The 18,556-nt window shown below is 36.5% G+C and overlaps 1 pseudogene; it reads right to left on the reverse strand.

Moving 5' to 3' along the window:
* Positions 1–1,174: 1,174 nt before the first annotated feature.
* Positions 1,175–3,285, reverse strand: LOC123233452 (annotated as a pseudogene).
* Between the last annotated feature and the right edge of the window lie 15,271 nt (positions 3,286–18,556).

Consider the following 18,556-nt stretch of genomic DNA (forward strand, 5'->3'; position numbering starts at 1 on the left):
TTGCCATTTTCTTCTCTAGCTCATTTGATATATGAGGAAACTGAAGTAAACAGGGTTAAATAACTTGCCCAATGTCACACAGCTAGTAAGTGTCTGAGGTGAGATTTGAACTTTTTTATGTATTGTGAATAGTTGGCTTTTCTAGTATTCCAAATGAAATAAATTTTACAATTAGTAAAATATGCTTTTCTGCATCAATAATAATATTACAAATGTTTTCCCAGAAGGAAATCATGGAAATGAAAAAATGTCACAGACATACCAAAATCCTATAATTCAAATGTCTCCAACTTGATATTTCCAGGTACCAGAATCAGTAATTAATAATAAGAATAAATTTTAGTTTTTAGAAATACTAATGCAATTTCAGAATTTCTTTTACTAGCAGCCTGTGCCTCATCCCTCTACGGGGAAATCTTGTCTTAAAATAGTAGGTTTCCCAAAGTCAGCGTCACACATTGTCATAATTGTAATTTGAAATTCATGCAGGCTGCCACATTTTTTTCACCCTTTAACAACCTACCTCCTTCAGTTCATATTATTTTATGGAATATGTAAACACAATCAATTTCCTTAGTATTCTAATTCTTTTGCTCAGTATGTCCTGTTGACTGTTAAAGGTGTTAACTGGGTAGAGGTAACCTGGTGAATAAGATTCCATAATTTTTGTAATTGGTAAGAAGGAAGTAAAATGACTACATATAAGTACTTTATGAAATGGTATTTATCAGAATGATTCTGAAGGAATTTTAACTGGTAGTTTGAATGAAGACATGGAAACTATTAGCTACATAGAGAACCAAGAGGAAGTGACAGTTGTTTTGTCCATTGTCTCATCTATCCATGTCATATGAAAATTTTTGAAAGATAGCTTTCAGGATAATTATTTCAAAATTCTTTAAATCTTTAGATGAAATTTAAACATATCATAACTCTGGTAAAAGAATGAAACTAATGGTATGTTTTAAATTTTAATTTAGCTAATTAATTTTGGCTATAGAAATTTCCTTTAATCACGTTCTACTCTGAGGATAATTCCTAAAAGATACTTTACATGTAAAAAAAGTTATGTTCTTTGAACTATGCTAGTGGTGTATATATTTACATACATATGTATGTATATACCTATACTCTTGTGCCTAGTTTTTAATTTTAACAATTGACAATCTAATATTTAATAATCTAGTAAGTTGAAGTGGACGATCTGAAGAGAACCTGTTAAAAGCACATATACAATTAATTTTCTTCCTGTCACTTCCAATTCTTCATCATCATCTTGTTGCTCTTTTCTTATCCAAGTGGTGGGGATCTGCTGTCCTGTTCCAGATATTTATATACACTTGGCAGAAAAAGATTTCTGGATAGGGGATTTTGAATTTGTTGGAACAATATCTAAAGGAGTTAAATAGTCAGGTGGATAGGGGGAGCTCAGAAAAATAACTAGATCTCAATCTTCTGTGTTTTGGTAGGCATCAATGTAGGCTTCTAAAGCTTTGCCCTGAAATAGCATTTCAATAGATATAAATTTCAAAAATATATTCTTTATGCCCTTTACTTTTTGCTTTTCAGAAGTGTCAGTTGTTTCTTCTAGGTGCCGACTTGTTCAGGGGCATCTGTTGTAGTTCTCTGTAATTCAGTTTCTGCCTGTGATCTGATCGATTCCCCTGACAGATCTTTTCTAGGTAACTGCTTAGCTTCTCCATTCTTTGCTGTTAGAATTGCTTTGAGATCATCCTGTAGACATATTTACTTTCTGAAGACGTACCCTTTAGTGGGGAGCTGTTTCATTTTCACAATAGTTCCATAAGTTTTCAAAGGTTCAACTACTTTGGCTTCAAGTCTTTCAACTTCTGTTTGCCTATAATTCTGAAATTTGGCAATCTCATTAGCAAAGTCCTTCAGGCAGTGCTTCTGGTTAGGTGTCTTGGTGCAGCATTGGCATTGATTTCATTTGCCAGGAGGTCCGTTACTCTCCTGACTGGGGCTACTTTACTGCCTAACCCTCGAAGATCTGGCCCAGCTCTTTGAAGTGCTTCTCCTTGTGGGGGGCAACATTCTGAAGACGTTTGATCTGGGCATCCCTGCTATCCTCAACCCACCCCAATATGGAACCCTCACAGCACACGCCAAGACGGGAGCCTGGAAAACAGGACTCTATCCCCTGTGCCGTCTTGCTGCCCAAAATGGAGGCAGGAAGGCACTTATGATAGTTTTTATCGACTTTGATTTCATTCCTTCCTTATGACTGAAAAAACTCTAAATTTGAACAGAAGCCACAAGCTTCCGATGGCTACTCTGCTCAAGTACAGATGGCCTCCATTTCTCCATGTAAGTCCTAGATCACCTGCGGTATTATTTAGTAAGGCATTCACTCAGGGGCATTCGCTGATCCTCCCTCTTCTCTTTGTCTTTTCCCATTAAGCTTCTGAGTTTATGCATAGATTGGCTTATTCCTGTAAAGTTCTTATAAATCATTTTCTTGTCCTGGGTTCTTGTCTTTGCTTGTTTGATTGCCTCCCTCCCTGGTGCTTCCCTCTGAGATCCTTCAAAGTCTCCATAAAAGTACATGTGTTTCTGTGTAGTGAATAATGCATGAATCAATCCATTTCTCCCCATGTGTGATATTGGGCCCTTCATAATGTCATTCATTAATCTATGTGGCAAAAACAGCAGGAGAAGGTCGATATGGGTAAAGATAATTAGCAATTGATTAGCACCTGAGAAGCCAAATGAAAAGACATTTTCCCCCAATGATTTGAGTTGTTAAAGTAATTGATAAAAACAAGAATTCTTGCTTGAGATAAAGCTGTTGTTTCAGTTTATGATGGAAAAACATCTCTGCATTACTATTAGCATGAAATCCAGATAAAAATTCAATGTAGAAAAGAGGCAAGGGCAATTTTCAAGACTATATCTAAAGCAAAAATGCCTCTATATGTGTTGGTGAATGTGAAATGGCTTGGTAAGTGACCCCAATGGTTTGCTTCAGGGTAGTCAGGGATGTTCAGGGCAGATAGTACCTCTGGTGTGAGGGCTTGCTGTATCCTTTTCAGGTCTGCTTTTTTTCTTTGGTGTTTACCTGTCACCTAGCTCTCAACTGTGGCTACAGGAAGCATGCATGATGGCCATACTCTGATAAATCATCATTAGGTGGACTAAACCAAGTTGAGGGTAACTGACAGATCTCAAACTCAAAACTCAGTGGATTGGGGGTGTCTACCCTAGGCGTGAGAAGACATCCCCTGGTGGAAGGGGGCACATAGAACAATTTGTTCCAGCAGTCATGGTGGTGGTGGAGGCAGGCACTGTGGAGTGCTGAGAAGTCATGACCATTCACTACATCCTGAGCCATCACCAGTTTTCTTGACTTTTGCCTTGCCACTGAATTTTGATGATGTTAGAAGAGAGAGTGAGGCTGATGACTTTGTGCAGCACTGCTTCACTTAAATCCAATTCATGGACAAGTCAAGATTCCATTTCAGGATGCCTCTGGTCCTCTTCACAAACAAAGGACGAACCTTAGAGCAAATGACTAATAAGATTTTATTGAATAGATGGTCGCTCCACCTACCTGTCCCCTCTCAAATACAAGTTAGCTTTGTTATAACATATAGAGCATATAAGCACAAAGGTAGTACACATGGACAAGAGATTTTTTTTTACCAGATACATGCCCTTGAGCTTTAAAATAGTTTTCCTTCTCTTTATCACTCTCACCCTTCTCTCTAGGTATTCCGAAGTGAAATTTCATTTGATATACTTGTGGGGAATTAGAAGGTGTACCAGCCAAGACTTAGAAGACCTCAGTTTCAGCACTTATCTTGTTGTGAGTCACCTTTGTGAACATGAATATGAGCAAATAATTTTGTAATGTCTAGCCAGTCAATAAATATTTATCAGTTACCTGCTGTGAGTCAGACACATGTTAAGTGCTGTGTATATGCAGAATAAGAAAAGTCAGTTCTTGCTCTGAAGGAGCTTATACTTTAATTGGGGAGAATCATGCAAACAGCTATCTACAAATCTACAGGAAAATCTACAGGAAAAACTGGAGATAATTCACAGAGGGAAGTCACTAGAATTAAGAGGGATTAGGAAAGGCTTCCTGTGGAAAGTGGAATTTTGACTGGGACTTGAAGGAAGGTAGGGATGTCAGGAGATGGATTTGAGGAGAGGGAGAATTCTAGGCTTGGGGGACACAGTGAAAATATTCCAGAAATGGGAGATTGAGTATCTTGTTGAAGGAACTAACAAGAGGGCTCATGTCAGTGGGTCACAGAATATGTGTAGGAGTTGAGGGGGGTGGAGTAAGATGTAAGAAAACTGGAAAAATACTGGGGGTTGAGTCGTTGAGATTATGAAGGGCTTTGAAAGCCAAAAGAGGATTTTGTGTTTGATCCAAGATGTGATAGGTTGCCACTGGATATTAATGAGTAGGGGCAATGGTGACATGGTCAGACCTGTGCTTTAGAAAGATTTCTTAGTGGAGGATGAACTGGAGTGGGGAGATATTTGTGGCAGGAAGCCAACAGGATTAAATTTACATCCTTCACAAATGGATTCTAGCCTTTTCTCACTTACATAAAATTTCACTTTCAGCACCAACTTGTTCACCTATGAAAAGGGCAATACCTTACATAGATACAAGGTAATTTTGGGGAGATATTAGCATCTTACATTATTAGGAAAGACTTCTTGGACAGGTGGGCATTTGATTTGAATCTTAAACTAAATTATAGCTTCCAAGAGTGGGTGAAAAGAAAACAAATTCTTGGACTGTCATATAGCCAATGCAATGGCACGGAACCTGGAGATAGTATTATGTTTGAGGAGTAATGTCCTGCTTTACCAAGAACTCTATCTATTTCTACTACTCTGTTTTTTTCAGGTATTGCTCTTGCTTTTAGTCAGGAAGTAGGCCTCTCCTCTAGCCATGTGATGATTGTCATTGTCTCCTTGGGATTTGTGTATAAAGGTAGGGAGGGAAAGGTCCTTCAGTTAGATTCTTTTGAAGACTGTCCATGTAGAGAGAAATGATAACAAAGCTTCTATTCCCCACAATTTAAGCATTTCTAACAGAATTTGATTTCTAGAAAACACAATGTGGAAATTCCTTTTTTTCTCTTTTTCTTCTTAAAATCCTTACCTTCCGTCTTAGAATCAATACTGTATATTGGTTCCAAGGCAGAAGAGCAGTAAGGGCTAGCCAGTGTTGGCAAAGACTTGGCACCTGTGCAAAGCAGAGGACATTTTTTGCATGCTCCACTCTTCTGTCCAGTCCCCCAAATGTGTTGTTTAAAATTATTCTAAGCCCTGGGAGATTACGACAAGTTGTAGCAGGACTCCCTGCTACTACTTCCCCAACATCTCCCACTTTCTCCGACACCTTCCTTTGTGGGAGATGTCCAAGAAAAGAGAGTTTTGGCACCTTTTCTCTTTCTCTACCTCGAGGCTGGCTCTTGACCCTAGAGGCTCTCCACCCTGGAGGAGTGTCTACCAGAGGAGACCCTTTTCCCCTACCTAACTTTTCCCTTTCCTAACTAAATAAAACCTCGTTATTCTAACTTTAAGTGCTACCTGATCTTTATTGAGCTCCAAAGAGCTTGGATCAATTTCTCCTCCTGGGCTTAGGGGCTACTCCAGCTTCCTTTCCCTTCCTTCTATCCTACCTTCCTCCTATCACCCACCACACCCAAAGCAAGCACTTTCTCCCTCAACTCTCTCTGGTAATGGGAAGGGTGACCACAGATAGCTTGAATTTGCCCTCTGGGTACTCAGCTTTAAAAAAGGTTCACCAGTGAGGGTGAGCCATTGGGGGTTAAGTGACTTGCCCAGGATCACACAGCTAGGAAGTGCCTGAGGTCAAATTTGAACCCAGGACATCCTGTCTATGAGCCTGTCTCTCAATCCGCTGAGCCATCCAGTTGCCCCCAGAAGTTCCTTTCTTTAAAAGAGTAGACAGAGAGGACCAGCAAGCTACAAATCTTTCATAGTGTCTCCTTTCCATATTATAAGTTCTGATCTATAGTAATTTGACCAAGGCAATTCAATCTTTCCACAAAGTTTGATGAAACTGCTCAAAAACTTGCACTCCTCTTCTCCTGTGTGTCTAAGTGGGGACATGACTCCCATAAGTCACTATGATGGGATTTGCCTTCTTTGATACATTTTGAAGTAATGATGTAGGTCCCAAGGAATAGCTAGCATTCTCTCTAATTTCAGAACTCAATTTAATGGAAGTCATCTAAGATGACCAAGAAAATTATTGATTTAGGTAATTCTACTGGTACTTTTCCAGTCATTCTATAGGAAAACTCTGTCTCACAGGACACTGTGACACAGGAGTAGAGGCTCATGTTATATAGAGTTGACTTGGGCAGATTTCTAGAGATATTTGGGTAGATATCATGTGATTATGATGATTTTCCTTCAGTGTAATTTTATGGAATTGTGATCCATGGGAGTTAGCACTAGTTTTCCTCCTTAGGAGAATTCCTCAGGAGAGTTTCAAGGCCTTGGCTTGAGAATGAGATGCTACTCAGTGAAGGTGACATGGCAGGATAGGGTTTTTGTGGTTAAGGCTACATTATAATCTGGTAATTCTGCATAAGAGACTGGCAAATAAACTTCCCCAAAGCATTTTCCCATCATCTCTTCTGTCAATATCTACTTTAGAGAAAATCACAATAATTTTTGTGGGTATATTCATTCTCTAGAGGATTGGGCTTTGCAGTCTTGTGTCAATGATGGTATTATTAGACTTCCCCTGTAGACCTTTATTTCTATCAGATGTTTAGCCAAGGGGTTAGTTAGAATCATTGAGATGAATAAGAACAAAGGCATTTCCATCCTTGGCTCCCACAGGGATGGAATGCTTATATGATTTGTAAGTGTCTTAATTCTAAACCCACTTATAGCTTTCTTATAAGCAGGAAAATTAATCCCCTTAATTATTAATTTTGTTTTTGTTGTCTCATTAAATTAAAATAGTTTCTTAGTAATTTATTTACTGATTGGTCAGTGCCTCTCACTAGTAGAATCAACAATGTAGCTTCACCATGCCAGTCATGGATTGGTGATCTCACTGATGTTTACATAAAATTTTTATATCACAGTCCATCCATGCCTACTTATCCCATGTAACTATTTTCTAGCTTCTATCTTAAATCTTCCCCAGGGAGCCTTCTTATTCTTTGACCAATGAGTGGATTCCAGTAGAGTGCCAGATGTATCTATTGGTTATGCCTTGTTTTAAGGCCCATTTTTCCCCCAGTCATACATTTTTCTTCCTGTAAAAGGAAAAATGGCTAGCAGCATGCAAAATCATTTAGCATTCTTTTTAACTTTTAGCTACCATATGACTATGACAGACATTTCTGTTGTATTCTCTGGAAATACTGTTCAACTAACAAATTGTTTTTCACATTATACCTGTGCCACCCTCCCAAAACTACTTTATATGTACTTTTTCTTTAACTTTCTAAGAACTAGTCATTCCTCCTATTATAAAGGAAGCTCCTTCAAGGCAGGAACTATATTAGTTTTTGTCTTTCATCAAGCATAGTACCTGAATTTTTATAAATGCTTGCTAAGTTGAATTATTTTAGAAGAAACACTTGGCTTTGGAATTTGAACTCCTGTATTCAAATCCTGCCTATTACATTTTCTACTTGTGTTGACATTGGTTAAGTCACTTATATTCTCTGACCTCGGTTTCCTCATCTGTAAAATGAAGGTGTTGTACTAGATAGATAGCTTTTGAATTTCCTTCCATCTCTAGATTTATGATCCTTTGATTCTACCCTCTATGATTTTTGTGAAAGTTGAGGGAAATTTGCTATTTCCATTTTTATAGCTCCTTTTGTCTTCTCAAGTAATTTTGAAATGTCTCCTACCATGACAAAGCATCATAGCTGAATTCTTTTGACACTTTGTGATGTAGTTTATCCAGGCTTATTAACATGAACTCATTAGGATGCAAAAGAGCAGATTGACAACATGCTGTAGGTAATACATGGCCTTGGCTTTTCCCATCCCTGGTACAACTGAGTCTTAGAGTCTTTTTCTTCTTAACTTGTCTTCACAAAGTTCAACTATCTATTGCCAGGACTTATTTTCTTTTTAGTTCATGAATGACTTTTTTTTTTTGTTGCCCAAAGTCCCCCTCTAAGAAGCTGTTTCTGTAATCAAGTGATTGCATTTCTGTATGTCTATCTGAAATGCGTATCTCTTCTCCTTGAATTATTCTTGAAATCCTTCAGATGTACTCTTCAGCTACTAAAGGAGTGTCTTCTATATAATTTTTCTCACAAATACCATGACGGATGGAGAAGCAGGGAGGAGGAGAGAAATTCCTCTCTTCTTTCAGATAAGAAGTTTAGTTCCTTCCTGATTGCTGGCTTCAACTCTCCAACCTTTGCTACTCCCAGACCTATTTGAAATCTCTAGAGGTATGGGAAATTTTTAGCCCAGCCATTTACTTTGCCTCTTCCCTCAGTTAGAGAGAGACAGAGAAAGAGAGAGGCAGATAGATAGACACAATCAGAGAAACAGAGGCAGAAAGACAGAGGTAGAGAGGGAGTGAAAGAGAGACAAAGACAAACAGAGAAAGAGAGAGAGGGAGAGAGAGACTGAAGGAAAGAGAGGGAAAAAGAGGCAAAGGGAGAGAGAGACAGGGAGAGAGAACCCTTAATCATGAAGTATCAACATGTTAACACATCAATATCTCTTCATTTGGATTACATTCTGTGATTACTTCAACTGAAATGGGAAGGAGAAATCAAATTTATCCTCCCCTATACTAGAATTGTGAAATAGCCAGTCATGGTGTCAGTAGATGAAGTAAAGTCTAAGGAAGTTTCTCCTTATCAGTAGTAAAGCCTGAAATTTGTCCACATCTTTGCTTCCTAAAGTGTTGATCCTGGGGAAACCTAATATGAAAAAAATAAACAAACAGGGAAGGTGCTGTTTTCATATGGTTTCCTATTACTATTAGTAGTATTGTCAATTTTCCTGGCTATTTAGGTAGTATGTAGATGTCCTTTTGATACTGGTCATTGTTTTAGAATGGTGAGAGGAAGGAGTTTGGGCCCTTCGGTTTGTAGAGACATCCATGAAGAATGGAGTATGGATCAAGAAGCAATATTCTGGTGGAAAAATGTTTTTCAAATAATTTAATTTTTCCCAATTATGTGAAAAAACAAATTTTAACATTTCTTTTTCTTAAAACACCTTTACCTTCTATCTTAGAATCAATATGTGTATTAATTCTAAGGTAGAAAAATGGTCTAGTGATTTGCCCAGGGTCACACAGCTGGAAGTGTCCAACACCAGATTTAAACCCATAACCTCCTCCTCTAAACCTGGCTTTCAGTCTACTGAGGCACTTAGCTGCCCCATTTAAGATTTGTTTTCTAAAATTTTGAGACCGAACCCTCCATTTCCTCCTGCCTCCTGAGATGGTTATAAACTCAAAGAAAAAAAGTGAAAATATTATGCTTCGATCTGCATTCATATTTCATTAGTTCTTTCTCTGGAGTTGGATAGCATTTTTTCATATGAGTTCTTTGAAATTATCTTGGATCATTGTATTGCTGAGAATAACTAAGTCATTCACAGTAGATCATCATACAATATAACGATTATATTGTACAGTGTTCTCCTGGATCTGTTCACTTCACTTTGCATCCATTCATATATGTCTTTCCAGGATCTTCTGAAATCATCTTGCTTGTCATTTCTTAGAGCACAATAATATTCCATTAAAATAATATACTACAACTTGTTCAGCTATTCCTTAATTGACAGACATCTCTGGTGGAAGTATTGATAAAAGTATAGATTTAGAGAGCATGAGCAGTTCAGAGTCTGTGAGTCAATATGAATGGCACTATGCAGGTTCATCCAAATATGGATCATTGGTATTTTGTGGTAGATACAGTATGCATATTCCTCTGAGACTTGTATTTGTTTCTACTATGATCCTTGCTTTGGAAGAGCATGGAGAGATTCTGTACCAGAGCAAGGTGGAGCCTAATAAGCTCTGCTGATATTTTGAAATCTGACCTGGCATGTAGCTTTGGATTCTTGTTTTTCCTACATATCACATATGCATTATGGGAATAGTGAGGAGCAAGCTCAAACAGATGTTATAAAGGCACAATTCTGAACCTCTAATAATTTTCTACCAGGAAAAGAGCTCTAGAGATGCTAGTGGATGGAAACAGTAGGGGAGGGTAGCAAATCAGTAAAGAGAACTTCTCTTGTAGAATGATTGATAGTAGTGAGTAAACTTACATAAGGAGAAACTGTAAAAACTGTAAAACAGCTCTCTAATCTACCTTTCATGAGCCATTATTATGCTATCACCTTAATGGCAATGATGTCCCCTCAGCACTGAAAGGATTTTCCCAAGTGTCATATAATTAGGGCTAGAATAAATCTTCAAAGTTATCAAGTGCAATATTCTCAGTTTATAATGAAGGAAATTGAGACCTAGGTAGGTTAAGTAACTTACCTTGGGTCACACAGCTAGTAAAATGTCCAAGGATTTGAACTTAGGTCTCTTAGGTTTTCCAGATTCCAAGTCCCATGGCTCTCTTATTGCTGATAATATCTTCTGGATAATTCTTGAGGTGTCTGGAAGGTATTAAACTATTCTGAGGGAGTCAGTCACCTTTGACTTATTATGCTAGATTCAAGTAATAATGGTATCGATGACAACATTACCAAGTGCTGACATTTATCTGCTTTAAAAGAAATTTCTGGAGGCTTCATTTGACAGCTTGACTTCATTGCATTTTTAGAAAAGGTTATTAGACTGGCACACCAAGGAAGTATTATTGAAAGAATTTACCTAGACAACAAAAAATGCTGTTCTGATGCAGATGTTGGTTGATTCAGAAATGGTTGAGTAGTTAGACCTATAGGTCTATAAGAATCACTTGGAGGAAGGCATCTCATGAAGTTCCCCTCAGGGATTTGTGCTTGATTCACCCACTATTTATCATTTTTTATCAATGATTTGTGTAAAGCCATACTAGTATACTCATCACATTTTCAGATGACAGCTTCTATTGCATTCTAAGCTTTTACTTTCTATTTACTTAATATGCATATTGTAGGCACCTGTCAATGTACACATTTCCTTCTCCATTAGAATATAAGTTCCTTTCAGGCAAGGACTATTCTTAGTTTTTCTTGGTATTCCTAGTGCTTCAGAGTGTCTGTTACAATGGGAACCCTAGATAAATGCTTGTTGGTTTGTTGTTTTAAAATGAGAGGGATAATAAACACAATAGATGATAATAGCTAAAAAGATCTTGATAAATAAAATTTTGGGCTGATTTAATAGGGCAAAATTTGTTAGGATAAACTTCTCATACTTTGATTCAAGAAATCAGCCTTAAAAATGCAACATGGAAGAGATAACTTTATTTGAAAAGATATCTATGACTTTAGAAGATTGCAAGCATAGAGATCTGCCTAAATATCTTCAGAGCCTTCCCCACCCCCTAAATATATATGGAAATGACTTAATCTATCCGTTAGTTTAGGTGTGAGGTACATATTGGAAAGAAATCAAACACTCCTTCATTGGTCATTCAGCATTTAACAAAAAGTTTTATTAGCTAGAGCACAACAAAGATACTACAACATTTATCATGAGTAGATGCATGTTCTCCTTTCTCCCTTACCCCACATGAAAATTGATATGGTCATTTGGGCAGGGTGCACTGACTCAGAGGCTAAGGGAATTAACTCAATAACTTAGTCTGAAGGACCTCAAGTTCATTTGAGTAGACCTTTTAATGAACCTAGGTAGCCACGACATCATATTAATAATAGAGGCCAACAGGAAGTCAGTCAGAAATGTCCTAGGGGCAACTTTATCACTTTTCAGGGAGACACTGTCTGGGGAAGGAAATGGTTAATCACTCCAGCATCTTTGCCAAGAAAACCCCAAATATGGTCTTGAAGAGTTGGATGCTACTGAAATGAATGAACCAGAATATCTAAAAATCTCATTTACAAAAGCCCTGTGAAAGCATTACAGATGTTATCTGCCTCATTTAAGTAAGAAAATTGAGGCTCAGAGAAGGTAAATGATCTTTACAAGGTCACACCAATAGTGTCAGAGAAAGGATTTGCACTCAAGTCTCTCCCAATTCAATGATCAGTGCTCTTTTATTTATATCATGCTTCTTCTGCCTTTCCTTGAAACTTGCTTCATGGAAGTTTTCTTTACCTTTTTGGTCCATTCTAGTAAGGGGAAAAATAGATTTGGGGTTTTTAATTAAGAATTTGATAAATTAGTGACAGGAGTGAATCCTGACAAACTGTCAGACAGCCTTGTTTGGACCTTGAGCCAAGTTTCTGCTAGGATCCTGGGGTGCTGTTAAGAGTTGGAGGTTTCCCACTGTCACTCTGTCTCTGGGGCTTCGCAAGGTCCTGGAGGCTGCTTTTCCTGATTCTCTCTGGTTATTCCCTTTGAAAACCTTGGGAATGTGAGTTTTACAGTTTGGGAAGAGAGAAGTGGCAGTTTGGCAGTGGTTGGAGTAAAGAAGACTGACAGAAAAGAAGCAGGAAGATCTTTTTTGTCTTTATCTCTGTAAGACAGCAGAATGGAGACAAGGCTTTTGGCCTTGCAGCCCAGGAAACCATTTCTGGTTGACCAGGCTCAACTTTGACTAAGCTGACCATTCAGCAGTGCTTTTGGGAGACAGTGTTTTTAAGAAATATATGTTTATGCGGATATTAGAAATAGGTTATTCAGTTAGTATTTTGGGAACTAGAGAGATGAAGGAGAGTGAGAGCAGGTCTGGTTTTAACCAGATGGAAGTGGTTCTCTTGAGAAACCTTGAGCTGGATGTGGTTGAGGTAGTCCCCTTCTCTTTAGACTTAGGGAACCCCTTTTCTTTGAACCCTAACAACTATCCTTCAATTCCTTTACCTTTAAAATATTAAATAGAGGTTTTGAATTTGTACATATATCTCCCAGACCCTTATTGCCAGCCAGTTTTTACTAGGCCCTAAACCAGCTGGCCTTTTTTTACCAACAACAACTAAAAAGAAACTTTTAGATACAGTTTCCAAAATTATCATAACAATTTAACACAGTTTGAAACAGAGTTGAAGGGAACTGATAAGCTAAACTTTCAGAAAGGGAATTCAGAGAACACAGCCCCTCCCCGCCAGGAAATGGACAAGATGATGAAAAGGGAAAACTGGGAATTGGGAGATTTTGTCTTCTCTTCTCACTCACTTTTTCAATTCTTTGTGGCCTGAGAAATTTAGGACTTGTTTTTTCCTCTTTATTCTTAATCAATAATCACATTGGCTCATTTTGGTAGAACAATTAAATATCTGATTATCTTTTTTTCCCCAAAGGAATTAAAAGAATACTCTTTTCAGAGAGATTCTGGGTTTCTTCTCAAAATTATCAGATTCTGACTCAGTGACTTCTTTGTTAATTTAAGATGTTTGCAAAAGTCTTGGAGGACACAGGGTTATATACATGGATATTAGGATTTTGGATAAGGAGGCTTCATTAAATTGATTTGGCACAAAAATCATGATGTGAATTCTAATTCTAACCCTAATCTGTACTACATACTGCTTAGATGCTTCTACTTATTTTTTCATTATGATGTCAATTTATTTTGTGATTGTATTTGTTTTTTCACTCTGGACTCAGGATTTCATCATTATATAGGCAATTGCCAATAAAGAAATTCTCTTTGACTCTAGTCAATAAAGTTGCTGCATATAATTGGAAACAGACTAATAAATACCAATGCAGATCAATATTTTCTCAGCAATATATAGTCTTAGAGAGTTGCCTGGGGACACCGAATAGTTATATCTAGGGTTATGAGGGCTAGAGACTAATTTGTTTCAGAAGCAGGACTTGAATGCTAGTTTTCTTGATTCTGTATTTATTGCCTAAAGCTATATCTCTTGTATATGTAATTAGAAAAAAAAATCAGGTATGACACCGATAGCTACCAAACATATATTTGATGATTATGATACCAGTGCTCTGGATAGAAAATGTAAAGTAATATACTCGACCCAGCTATACAATTAGCTTATTCTCTCTATTGAATAGTTTCATAATCTCAGTGTCATAAAAGCCCCCAAATCATTCTCTCCTCCCCAAATAAATTGACCATAGTCCCTCTAATATTTACTCCTTAATAACTAAGCCTTCACTCTCTTGACATCAGTTCCAGATAATTTTATTTATATTCACTTATATTTAGAAGCTTAGTGGCAGCCCCAGAAATATCAGATGAATGTGAAATTAGATAACAGCTGAACAATAAAGGAAAATCTTTCCCATTGTCAAATCATGTAGATAGTGGAAAAAATAGTTATAGCTAGAGCTTGTCAATGAAGTGAGCAGAGAATATACAGTGTCTTTTCTTTGCTTTTTTCTAAAAAAGGATTTTTATGTTTGTCTCTATAGCAAACTATCATATTTACAAAGCTAAGACAATACAGATATCTTAGAGCTCTGTCTCTAGCTCATATAATTGCTTTATGTCCAAAAGGAAGTTTTGGTTTCTTTCCTATTTAGAAGCCAAAATCCCTTGACACAGTATGGATTGCAATAGCTATGAATTAAAAATTAATTTGTAATATTAAAAGCAATCCAAGTTATTTTATTTAAATATATGGCAGACATAAAACAGAAATGAGATAATGGAAACAAGGAAATATAACTATGTTTTTAGAGCTTTTGATCATTGATTATTCTACTCATTTCCTTTAACCTTGAAAAGTCATTTCAGGTGTCTGTTAAGAACATATTATTTCTTTGGTGTAATATAATAGTTGTCTGAAATAGTTTCTCATATCTCTCTTATAAATGGAAAGTAACTGAAAATAAAGGATTTGAGGTATTCATGGCTCTGTGAAAACTCTTCAAATGAAAGGGCAAATTTTTTTCTACAAAGGTAGTCCCTAACATCCCATTTCACTTTCTTCCAAAAGTTTATGATTCATATATTTGGAACATGGAACATTTTTTGCAAAATAAACACATTAGGTATTAATTGGAGGTTTTCAGATCAGCCCCAAGAAACCAACTTAGCTCATAAGATATTATAATACTATTGTAGTTTTATTAGCTAATAAGAGAAATAATAATTGACCATAGCAATGTCATTGTAGACTGCTATTGGCCCTACTGTTAGTTAATAGCATCATTTCAGTTATCTTTTAGATTCATGCAAGGTTCCTATTCAAAGGAAAACTGGCCTCTCTGGACTTACTGATTTTCCTCTTACTTATGACATAAATAAGCATAATAACATATCTTTTACTTCTAACAACTTGGGGAAATAGATAGGCTAAAACGTATTAATGCCAACAGGGTATTTAATTGAGAGTGAGTCAATAAGAATTTAAAGAAAAGGCTTTTTTTAGAATTCACACAGGAGTGTGCTGTAGCTAATGCTAACTTGCTTAGCTACAGTTGTTAAAATTTCAATGGGAGTATTTCTATCTCAGAAATCAGTAGTTCTGATTTGTTGTTTTATTTATTGTCTAGCTTTAAGGAATCATTAACAATACAGATTAAACTTAAAAGTTTACATTTATACTCTCTCTAATTCCCTGCAATTGTTAAACATTTACTAGCCTTCTCCTGAATTCATCCACATTCAATCAAGTTGACTATGTCATTTGAAACCTGTGTTAGTATGATTCTGGATTGCTAGTGGAACATTCACTGATATGAAAAAAAGATACAAAAATGTGCCTCAATCTTACTACCAATCTTAGGTCCTAGTCTCAGACAAATTCTAGGAAATAAAGTCACATATATAATAGTAACCCAGGCAAATAGTTATTTCTAAACCAAAGTCTGAGAGTTGCCTTAGAGTGATTTTTTCTTCACAATCCTATACTCTAGTCCAATGGTTCCCAAACTTTTTTGACCTGCCTCCCCTTTTCCAGAAAAAATATTACTTAGCTCCCTGGAAATTAGTTTTTTAAAAATTTTAAATAGCAATTAATAGGAAAGATAAATGCATCTGTGGCCATCACTGCCTCCTTGTATCGCTGTAGCACCCACCAGGGGGTGGTGGCACTCACTTTGGGAATCACTGCTCTAGTCAGACTGCTACTTCTTGATTTTTGTGCTAGTGTCTTCTGTTTCCACCACATGCTGTTTACTATGCTTATAATACTCTCCTTCTTCATTGCCACCTTTTGAAATGCTTTTCTTCTTTTAAGGCTCACTCTTTCCATAAGTCCCCACCATAGTGGAAAATGATGTCTCCTTCCTCAAAATTTCCAATGTCTGTCCTCAAATTTTCCTTCCTCAAATGTCCTTTTTTACATGGAACCTGGTAGAACATGTATTTGTATACATGACATTCCTTCCCATTAGTTTATAAGCTCCTTGAGGGTAGTCACTCTGTCTTATTTAATCTTTGTATCCCTGGGATCTTGCATAGCATCTGACACTTAATTTGTGCTTGGCAAATGTTTGTTGAATTGTATTTTATGGTATTTTGTCTTTGTATCTCCATGAATCAGTATGGTAGGAAATCAATAGATTTCATTGCATCAGTGGAAGAAGTTACCGTACGGATGAGATGGTTCTTAAAAGGATAAATCTAATACTTAATGCTCAGATCAGATGAAGGTTGATTCAGATGGTAATTACTGAATTACTATCCACATATTTAATTCCCATTTTATGAATTTGTTTGATCTTACTTAAACTAAAGAAAGGAAGAAACAAAACTTTCAATTGTATTAATCTGATATTTTTATGGCCAGATGGCTCCAGGTTTCTACCAGCTGAATTGCTACTGACTAACCCACATCATGCTGGCAAATATGATTAAAGATTCTCCTGTGTGGTATGAAGTGATGCTTAATGTTTCAAAGAGTTGTCTCCTAGAAATGAAACACCTGCTGAAAAATGTGATTTTGAATAGCAATAAGAAAGTTATATCTGTACAGTAAAAACTTAATCTAATTTCACATTAATTTTATACTTGTATTATCTCATAGCTCCTAAAGGTAAAGTCATTCTCTCACCTCAAAAAATATCACCTTATAAAGAAATGTACCCTTAGAAAGCTAAAATAATGACAAAGCTTGATTAGGGTTTGGTTAATTCTGTTAGTTATGGATAGACTCAGATGCGTTTAATAAAATAAGAAGTAGATGTTTCTATATTTTTTCTATCTATCTATCTATCTATCTATCTATCTATCTATCTATCTATCTNGTTTCTATATTCTATCTATCTATCTATCTATCTATCTATCTATCTATCTATCTATCTATCTATCTAAAAAAAAGAAACTCTTACCTTCCTTCTTAGAATCAATACTTTGTATTGGTTCCAAGGCAAAAGAGTGGTAAGTGCTAGGCAATGGAGATTAAGTGACTTGCCCAAGGTCACATAGCTAGGAAGTGTCTGAGGTCAGATTTGAACCTAGGACCTCCCATCTCTAGGCCTGGCTCTCAATCCACTGATTTACTCACCTGCTCCCTTGTTTCTATATTTTAACTCATCTTTTTAATGCTATTTTTGGAGACTTTGATGTAGTACCTATCAGATTTGCTTTGGAATTCTATGTTTATGAATTGCTTTAAACTTTGGAAGGTGCTTTACAAATACTACCTGGTTTTATCCTCACAACAACCCAGGAAAAGTAGGTATTACTATTGTTCCCCTTTTGTAACCTTGGATGGTAGAATGGTGCTACTATTTTTAGGAAAATACTTACAAAGTAGTACTAGAGACAATTGAGGGAAGAGAAGACATTTTCATTCAAAAATTACCAAGTCAGTGGCTTATTCTTATGAAAAAACAATGAGAAATACTATCCATTAAACAAGGGATGCATTTTGTCTAAGTGTTCACCTGAAAATTTCCACATGTTTAGCATTCAGAGACTTTCTGAATCTTGTTCCCTCAGCTTATATTTGGGTAGAATAAGGCAGAGTTGATCTTGGCTTAATTAGTATATGTAAACACTGGGGAGAAAAATCATTCTTCTGCATCACCAAAGTCTTGTGCTATAGTCTTTCCAGCATACACCCCAAACATGGGGGTATAGGCAGAGATTTTTTACATGCTTTTCATCTTGGCTATTCTCTACAGTTCCAGTTTATATATGATACAGGGAAAAAGAATACTAGACTTTGAGTAAGAAGACCTAGGTTTGAATTCTGCTTTTGGTACTTGCTGGCTGTGATCTCAGGTAATTTACTTTCCTTGACATTAAGAGATGTACCCAAGGTCATATAACTAATAAATGACTGAGTTTGGACTAGGAAGAAAGTATATCTGCTTATAAATTTCTAATTCTAATTGCTTGGTATCTGAATTTGTTCTAAGATATAGAACAGTCCCTAGGCAAAACTGTGAACCAGGGAGAATATTTTTTTTTTATTCATTTCATCCCATTTTTTAGATCATCTTCTCGCCTCCTTTTTGGGAGGAGGTTAATAGCAATTCATTTTCAGCACTGTTACTATTTTAGATTAAAATGTAAGTTAATTACATATAAAGACTAGAGATGAC

This window comes from Gracilinanus agilis, chromosome 2 (assembly GCF_016433145.1).
Source record: "Gracilinanus agilis isolate LMUSP501 chromosome 2, AgileGrace, whole genome shotgun sequence".
NCBI classification, from domain to species: domain Eukaryota; kingdom Metazoa; phylum Chordata; class Mammalia; order Didelphimorphia; family Didelphidae; genus Gracilinanus; species Gracilinanus agilis.